Source organism: Bufo gargarizans, chromosome 11 (assembly GCF_014858855.1).
Source record: "Bufo gargarizans isolate SCDJY-AF-19 chromosome 11, ASM1485885v1, whole genome shotgun sequence".
NCBI lineage: Eukaryota > Metazoa > Chordata > Amphibia > Anura > Bufonidae > Bufo > Bufo gargarizans.
Window position 1 is genome coordinate 29,362,352 of NC_058090.1, and position 8,590 is coordinate 29,370,941.

General features: G+C 47.9%; 1 long non-coding RNA gene across 1 annotated transcript; it reads right to left on the reverse strand.

The window, feature by feature from the left end:
* Nucleotides 1-1,593: 1,593 nt before the first annotated feature.
* On the reverse strand, nucleotides 1,594-2,427 carry LOC122921538. Its single transcript, XR_006387034.1, has 2 exons — nucleotides 2,366-2,427; nucleotides 1,594-1,723 (listed from the first exon to the last, which is right to left on the reverse strand). It is a non-coding gene; the product is annotated as an uncharacterized LOC122921538 (long non-coding RNA).
* Nucleotides 2,428-8,590: the final 6,163 nt, after the last annotated feature.

Consider the following 8,590-nt stretch of genomic DNA (forward strand, 5'->3'; position numbering starts at 1 on the left):
CAGGTAGGAGCACCATGACACACATAAAGGGACATTTTAGGCCGCACTATACCACTCGGCATTCCTACACCTGGGACGCGCGTTCTATATATAGAGGGCCGTAGGGGGAGGCGCCCGTTGTATATACACTGCGACCTGTTTGTAATCAGGGGTGCACCTAGCCTGAGGCGAAAAAATTGAAGTGGCACCCTACATCCAGCCCTACTGTTAAAGGCATATTGTGAATGTAGTTGAATGTAGAGAGATGAGCGCTCATTTCCCACGACCCTGCCACCGCCCCCGACTTGTCTCTAGGTCTCCCTGCCTGAGGCACTCGCCTCACCTGGCCTCATTGGCGGTGCGCCCGTTTGTAATTTGCGAGGGCACTGTGCAGAGTCTTCTTAGGACCTGCTTATGTGCACCGCTACTTCCTTCTCCTGTCTTAGTCACTGTCTGGCTGCTATTGCCCAAGAGCTGTAAAATCTAGCCGAACAGACTTGGCACCCATAGCACCAGTGCCAGCACCCCAACAGTATCTGCCAAGCTCCAGTCTTTTGGGGAAATTGACTCATCACAGAAGGGTGCTGCACCCAACAGGACTCGCCACCCAAAATGGGAACGAGAACCCCAGATACCAGTAGCTAAAAGGGTTGGGCACTGTAGAAATGCGTTTGTCAGCAGAGCTTCCATATGTGCCGGCAATCCGGAGAAAAAAAATACTTTTTGTAGTATGCTCCCCTAGGTATAAGGGGGGCAGTGCTGTTGCACCGAGGCTCCGCTTCCTGTCTGCTATGCCATGCCCCCATGGCTTTTATTTACAGGCCAGGCAGTGAAAAACAAATTCATGACCAAAGTCTCACGGGAGCGATGGATTCAAGAATGGAGATGGAGACCCTAGTTTTACCGTTGCACCCAGAGGCTCCGCTCCCTGTCTAATGTGCCACGCCCCCACGGCTCAGACCAAACAGTGAAAACATATTTGCGTCTGTACTTGAATTCTGACGGGAGCCCGTTCGGCGCACGCGCTGTACAGCCCTGTACAGCGCATGTGCTGAACATGAACATGCTCCCACGAGACTTCAGCACCAGGCGTGAATATGTTTTCACTGCCTGTAAAACATGGTCGGGGGCGTGGCATATCGGACAAGGAGTGGAGCCTCCGGGTACAACGGCACCACCCTCATTATAACTAGTGGGCAATTTGCATACTACAAAAATATTTTTTTAAATTTTTTTCTTCCATTGCTGGTATATATGGATATATCACATACATCATGGGACTTCTGTGACGACCCAACCTTTTTACCTACTGGCAGGTGCCCTTTAAGCCCACGTGAGGAGCACGGTGTCTCTATGCCTATGGACTCGTTTGCTGCGGAGAGCCACTGCTATGTACTAGTGAATTGGAAAGTGTCTGTATAGTAATAAAAAAGATAAGTCACCCAGTGATGGTGCAGCAGAAACAAATATATGTCAGGTGTGTAACATGAGGGGAACGCTCATTTTTGTTTTTCATGGGTTATTATCGTTATCATTGATTTTCTTATTGCTGTGCTGTTATTAGCATGTGTGCGCTCATTGCTGCATCCAGCCCATTACAATGATGAGAGGCGGTATGCTTCATGCACTTTATTCTCCAGCGCAGGCTGACCGGCTGGAAAGAGCAAGGCTGCCCCCTCCAGCAAGCAAGCGGATACTGGACTCTGTGCAGCTTTCAGATGAATTTCCTCCTCTGTTGTCGTCCCTATCAATACAATATAAACAGGGGTGGATTAAGTGCATGATGGGCCCGACTCGGGCCCCTCGCTCCATTTATTCTAAAAAAAAATCTGTATGAAGAAGCTGCGATGCTTCGTGAGCGCCACAGTCTATTCCTAGGCCATATGACATCACATTCATCATTCACATGGTCTAGGCGCAGCTCTGTCCCATCTGAGTGATTGGGGCTCAGCTGCAATACCAAGTGCAGTGCTATCACATGGACGGCCCTGTGCTTGGTAAGGAGCAAAGAGGCTGCGGCGCTCACTGGGACATCGCGGTCTCCTCAAACAGCTGATTGGTGGGGCTGCCAGGAGTCAGACCCCCACCATCTCATAACTCTCTGTGTACAGATGTCATAGATGTTACCTGCAGTCCTATGTAACACTCCATATAACAGTGAACTATTGTGTTATGTAGGTTGTTACATAGGACTGCATAGAACATCTACTACATTATCTGTACACGGAAAGTTATCACTGTTATCTGGGCTGTTACATAGGACTGCAGGTGACATCTACAAATTTAAATTTTAGTTGCCAAATTTAAACAAGATATGATTATGATTTTAAAAAAAAAAGTGAGCCAGTAGTGAGCCCGCTCTACATATAGGAGAATACAGCACCACCTCACTTCCAGTGACATCTCCTGTCATGTAGACCTTCTCTTTCCTCTTCTCCTTCGTTTGCCCCAGACCGCCATGACAAATTCTTTCAGCCGCATCTCGCCTCTACAGAGTTTGTTACACAGACACGTTAGATTTCTCAGAATTGGGGTATTTTTATCAAACTGGTGTAAAGTAGAATTGTCTTAGTTGCCCGTAGCAACCAATCAGATTCCACCTTTCATTTTCCAAATGAGCTGTCAAAAATTAAAGGTGGAATCTGTTGCTATGGGCTACTAACCCAGAGTTACTTTACACCAGTTTGATAAATTATCCAATTATAATGCCCCCTAGAGTGCCCCCAGTAATAATAACACCCTATATTGTGCTCCAGGTAATAATGCCTGTATAGTGTCCCCAAAAATAATGTCCCCTAATATGTCCCTGTAATAGAAATGCCCTTACAGTGCCTCACCAATAGAAACGCCCCCACACTGCCCCTATACAGTAATTTCCCCCACACTGCCCCATTAGTAATTTGCCCCCACACTGCCCCCATACAGTAATTTCCCCCACACTGCCCCATTAGTAATTTGCCCCCACACTGCCCCCATACAGTAATTTTCCCCACACTGCCCCCCATGAAGTAATTTGCCCCACACTGCGCCCCATAAAGTAATTTGCCCCACACTGCGCCCCATGAATTAATTTGCCCCACACTGCGCCCCATGAAGTAATTTTCCCCACCACACTGCCCTCCCATGGAGTAATTTGCCCACCACACTGCCCTCCCATGGAGTAATTTGCCCACCACACTGCCCTCCCATGAAGTAATTTGCCCCCACACTGTCCCCATGAAGTAATTTGCCCCACACTGCCCCCTGAAGTGATTTGCCCCCATGTCATAATCTGCCCCCCCTGAAGTTATTTGCCCCTACAGCCCTACTCTGGCCCCCAAAGTTGGCACACAAAAAAATAAAATAAAACAAATAACAGCTAATACTTACCTGTGTCCGGGATGGTGAGGCAGGCCACTGGCGCGCATACTTCATTGTCCTGCGTCCCGGCGCAGGCGTGCGATGATGTCATCACGCATGCCTGCATCTGGATTATACTACCACATAGGCCTCAGGCCTATGGCGGTGATCGGCGGCATGGCAGGGAACTATGCGCTCCCGTGCCCTGCCGCAGTATGCTGCCGACCCGAACGCCCCTATGTTAATCCGCCATTGAATATACATAATGTACAGAATATATATCCCGACGTGATGCATCAGTCCCTATCCATTATAGGAAACAATCAGATTTAAAAAGGACATGACCTGTCCTGTTCTGCTTTAGTAATTACTTACATTCTCCATGTAATAACAATTCTGGAATATCTACTCTTATCACTCTTTGAAGGCGCAGCTTCTTTAAAGAGGTTATCTCAATTTTAGAGATGGTGTAAAAAAAACTAAAAAAAGGTAAAAGAAGCTTTACTCACCTCATTGATCCTCTGCTGCTTACTGGGTCCCCTGAGGACTCAACACACAGAAAAAGGCAGGAGATGCCCGCTCAGCCAATCACTGCCAGAGGCGGTCCAAAGCTGTGGCCAGCGATTGGCTGAATGAGCATCTGCTGCCATTTCCTGTGTGGATCGGGGATAGGAAGTGGAAAACAGCAGCGACATGGGAACAGTTAGCTGAGTCAAGCTTCTTTTGCTGTTTGCACCATTCTGCCCCTCTTCTCCAACTCCCAGAATCCTCTTTTCACTTCTATGGGAGTTACAAGCCGACCAAGTGTGCATGCTGGGAGTTGCAGTTTTTGGGAAGTGCCGAAGGTTGCCAATCCTTGGTCTATAAGAATCTGCCACCTACCTCAGCATGCCCCTGGTTGCAAAGTTTCTGCATTGGGGTTGTCCAGGCTCAGGGAGGGAAAATGGGTAGGCGCCACCTCGCTACCCATAAGAGGGGGCGCTATCATGGCCACATTTGCGTCCCTTTAATCTCATAGGCTTCAGCTGCCTGAATCCTATGATGCAGTAGAGCGGCACAAGAGACTGCGCCCTCTTGCATTGGCTCTTGAGCCACGTCATTGCACGAGACCCAGCGCAGGAGCAGTGATGTCAGGTGGACTGACTTTGTCTTTGATCTGTGGCAACACAGGCCACAGATCAGAAGAGGTCTGTCACCTGCAGCGCAGATGGCGGCGTGTGACTGCAAGTGGTGGCTTACTGGGGGAACCAAGGCACTGGTACTAGGGGGAACATTATATACTGGCACTGGGGGAACCACAGCACTGGCACTCAGGAGCATTATATACTGGCACCAAGGCACTGGGGGGAGAATTATATACTGGCTGTGCAGGCCAGCATTGTATACTGGCTGTTCGGGGGGGGGCGCATTATGTACTGGCTGTACAGGGATTGAGAAGCATTATATACTGGTACTATCTACAGGGGACAGAGGAGCATTATATACTGGCACTAACTACGGGGTGGGGGAGCAGGGGAGCATTATATACTAAAACTATATATATATGCACTACAGGGGGTACTACAGGGGAGTTAGAACTGCAAGGGGGCATTAGAGCTACAGGGGGCACTGCAGGAAGGGCATTATAAATATTGGGGTCACTGGTGGCATTATTACTACTGGGGGTACTGTAGAGGTATTAATATTATTGGTCCCATTATGGAAGGCATTGCTATACTGAGAACTCTTGGGGAGTATTATCAGTATTGGGGGCACTATTACTAATCAGGACAGTCTGGGAGCATTATTACTTTGGGGGGATCTGTATGGCAGTATTATTTCTATAATATAGTGTTTGTGGGAGCACAGCAGGCACAATATTTGGGGTAGTAGTGGGATGACAGTGGTCTGTATAAAACAGGGGGCTTATCTGGTGTCTGTATAAATTTGGGGGCTAATTAGCAAAATCTGTAATAGTCCTCCATCTGCCATTCCCCATATAGCAATACCGGTGTCTTGTTACTGCAGTGCTGTCCCCTTATAGTAGTGCTGCCCCCTTAGTGCTCCCTTACAGTAGTATAGTACCGTCACCTTATAGTATTGCTGCCCCCTTAGTGCTCCCTTACAGTATTACTGTCACCTTATAGTAGTGCTGCCCCCTTAGTGCTCTCTTACAGTAGTACCGTCACCTTATAGTAGTGCTGCCCCCTTAGTGCTCCCTTACAGTAGTACCGCTACCTTATAGTAGTGCTGCCCCCTTAGTGCTCCCTTACAGTAGTACCGTCACCTTATAGTAGCGCTGCCCCCTTAGTGCTCCCTTACAGTACTGCTGCCCCTTTGGTGCTCAATTACAGTACTACTGCCCTCTTAGTGCCCCCTTACAGTACTGCTGCCACCTTAGTGCTTCCTTACAGTAGTGCTGCCCCCTTAGTGCTCCCTTACAGTACTGCTGCCCTTTTGGTGCTCACTTACAGTACTACTGCCCTCTTAGTGCCCCCTTACAGTACTGCTGCCACCTTAGTGCTTCCTTACAGTAGTGCTGCCCCCTTAGTGCTCCCTTACAGTACTGCTGCCCTTTTGGTGCTCACTTACAGTACTACTGCCCTCTTAGTGCCCCCTTACAGTAGTGCTGCCCCCTTAGTGCTCCCTTACAGTACAGCTGCCACCTTAGTGCTTCCTTACAGTAGTGCTGCCCCCTTAGTGCTCCCTTACAGTACTGCTGCCCTTTTGGTGCTCACTTACAGTACTACTGCCCTCTTAGTGCCCCCTTACAGTAGTGCTGCCCCCTTAGTGCTCCCTTACAGTACTGCTGCCACCTTAGTGCTTCCTTACAATAGTGCTACCCCCTTAGTGCTCCCTTACAGTACTGCTGCCCTTTTGGTGCTCACTTACAGTACTACTGCCCTCTTAGTGCCCCCTTACAGTAGTGCTGCCCCCTTAGTGCTCCCTTACAGTACTGCTGCCCTTTTGGTGCTCACTTACAGTACTACTGCCCTCTTAGTGCCCCCTTACAGTACTGCTGCCACCTTAGTGCTTCCTTACAGTAGTGCTGCCCCTTAGTGCTCCCTTACAGTACTGCTGCCCTTTTGGTGCTCACTTACAGTACTACTGCCCTCTTAGTGCCCCCTTACAGTACTGCTACCACCTTAGTGCTTCCTTACAGTACTGCTGCCACCTTAGTGCTTCCTTACAGTAGTGCTGTCCCCTTAGTGCCCCCTAAACTGTGTTGCTCCTGTAGCTTTGTGTTTTTTTTTTTAAATTATTATATTACTAATTTAGCCCCATCCCCAGTCTGTATGCTGTCCTACTGAGCGCAGCAGGTGTGATGACGTCACCACATCGTACCTGCAGTTGGGGAGTGCATGGGATGGCCAATGATGAAGCAGGAAAGCTCCATGCTTCACCACTATATATAGTGCCATTCCAGATACAGTTGAAAGCAGGACATCCCCCAGCTCTTCTGGGACCGCAGAACAGCTGTCAAAATATGGGACTGTCCCGCCAGATCCAAGACGACTGGGAGGTAAGCCAATCCTGAGGATCAGTCATCAATATCCCAGAAAACCCCTTAAAAAAAAAAAAATGGTCAAACGGTACCCTTTAAAAAAAACACCACTGTCCCTTTATCCTTAGTCTTACAATGAGTTTCCCTGTACTTTGCATTCTTAGTAGCAGCGACGGCGCTTCGCCCGTGACCAGTAAATGTTAGCACCAGTTTGCAGCTTTATTATAAACCCCCCTGACGTTAGTTTGCACATTCTTGTCATCTGCAAGAAAATTGATGGTCGAAAAATGCTAGAATTCTATGCGATATAAAACAAGAAAACAAGATTTATAATGTAAACGTAAAAAGCGCGGACAGAGTATTCAGGGGTGCCGAATTAATTTCATCAAGAATGGAAGGGTTTAATCCACAGCAGAATGGCTCTTGACTCTTTGGGCACATAAATGTCACGCCGTGCGGGTAATCCATCATCGTCTCGTGTACGCAGCCTTGTGCTTGATAAGGCCAAATGCTGGGGGAATGATTAGAAGAAAGGAAAAACAACACAACGTGGCATTATAAAAGTACCGGTGGCGCAATCCCCGCAGGCGAAGATGACTTACCCCTTGTCTCAATAATTTAGGGCATGAATATTTATCACTTTGAAGCCCATGCAAATCGGATCAGCCATTAGAAGGGGATGACAAAGGCGCGCCACGGGCGATGATGGTTCTGATTCATTAACCTCTTGTCTGATGGTATTTGTGTAGCGCTGGAGAGGAGTTAATGGTTTGTAGATTGATGGTAATCAGGTGTTAGACTTCTAGAAGGCTCCATCGAGGTAATGTCCTGTGACTGATATGATTGAAGGAACAGTCGTGCATTACTGAGCTGTGACTCTATTAATGGGACTAAACTTTGCTCAACTTTGCAGTCCACCAGATCTAAGGATCAAAACCCAACTCCATCCAAGACCTGAATATTTAACTTTTTGACTGTTTCTCAATCAGTGGTGAACTGGGAATTTAAAGTGGCCAACACAAGTAGATCGGTCAGTAATAACATACCGTCCCAGTAAAACCAAATAGCACAGTATACCACAATATGCTGCCCCAGAAGCCATCCCTCTGTGGTGGCCATCAGTAGATCCCACTGAAGGACTAATAGGTTAGATGTCAATCATTAGTGTTGGGCGAGCATTCTCGGCCGAACACCAGTTCGGCTCGAGCATTGCGATGCTCGGCACATAGTGGTATTCAGCCGAATACCGCCTGTGCTCGAGCGCGATGCTCGAAGCTCCTCCACCACACGTTTGTTGGCTGCTATGTAGCCAATAAACATGCAGGTAAGTACTACCATTCACTGTCATACCGTAGCTATGTTGGCTGCTGGCATTACAGTGATTGGCTGGCCAGAACGCATTATCGGGTGCTATATAGTCAGGGAGAGCTGGAGAGCAGAAGGGAGAGATAGTGTAGGGAGTGAAATAGCAATATTTTAGTTTTTATACTTGTTATAGACCCAAAAGTCCTTTTAAGGACTATTGTGTGTGGCAGCAATATATATTTTTAGTGCAACCTGCGCTAAATAGCTTACAATTGTTTGGCCGCTGCAGACAGCGACATTATCTGCGCTATATCTCCTGTGTAACGTGTGCGCAGCCTAAAAATATCAGTGACATCCAGTGTACTTTTTCTGTAGACGGTGTCCGCTGCGGACAGTTACATTACCTGCGCTACGTCTCCTGTATAACTTTGCGTATCCGAAATATCAGTGACATTCAGTCCATTTTTTTTGCTGCTGGTGTCA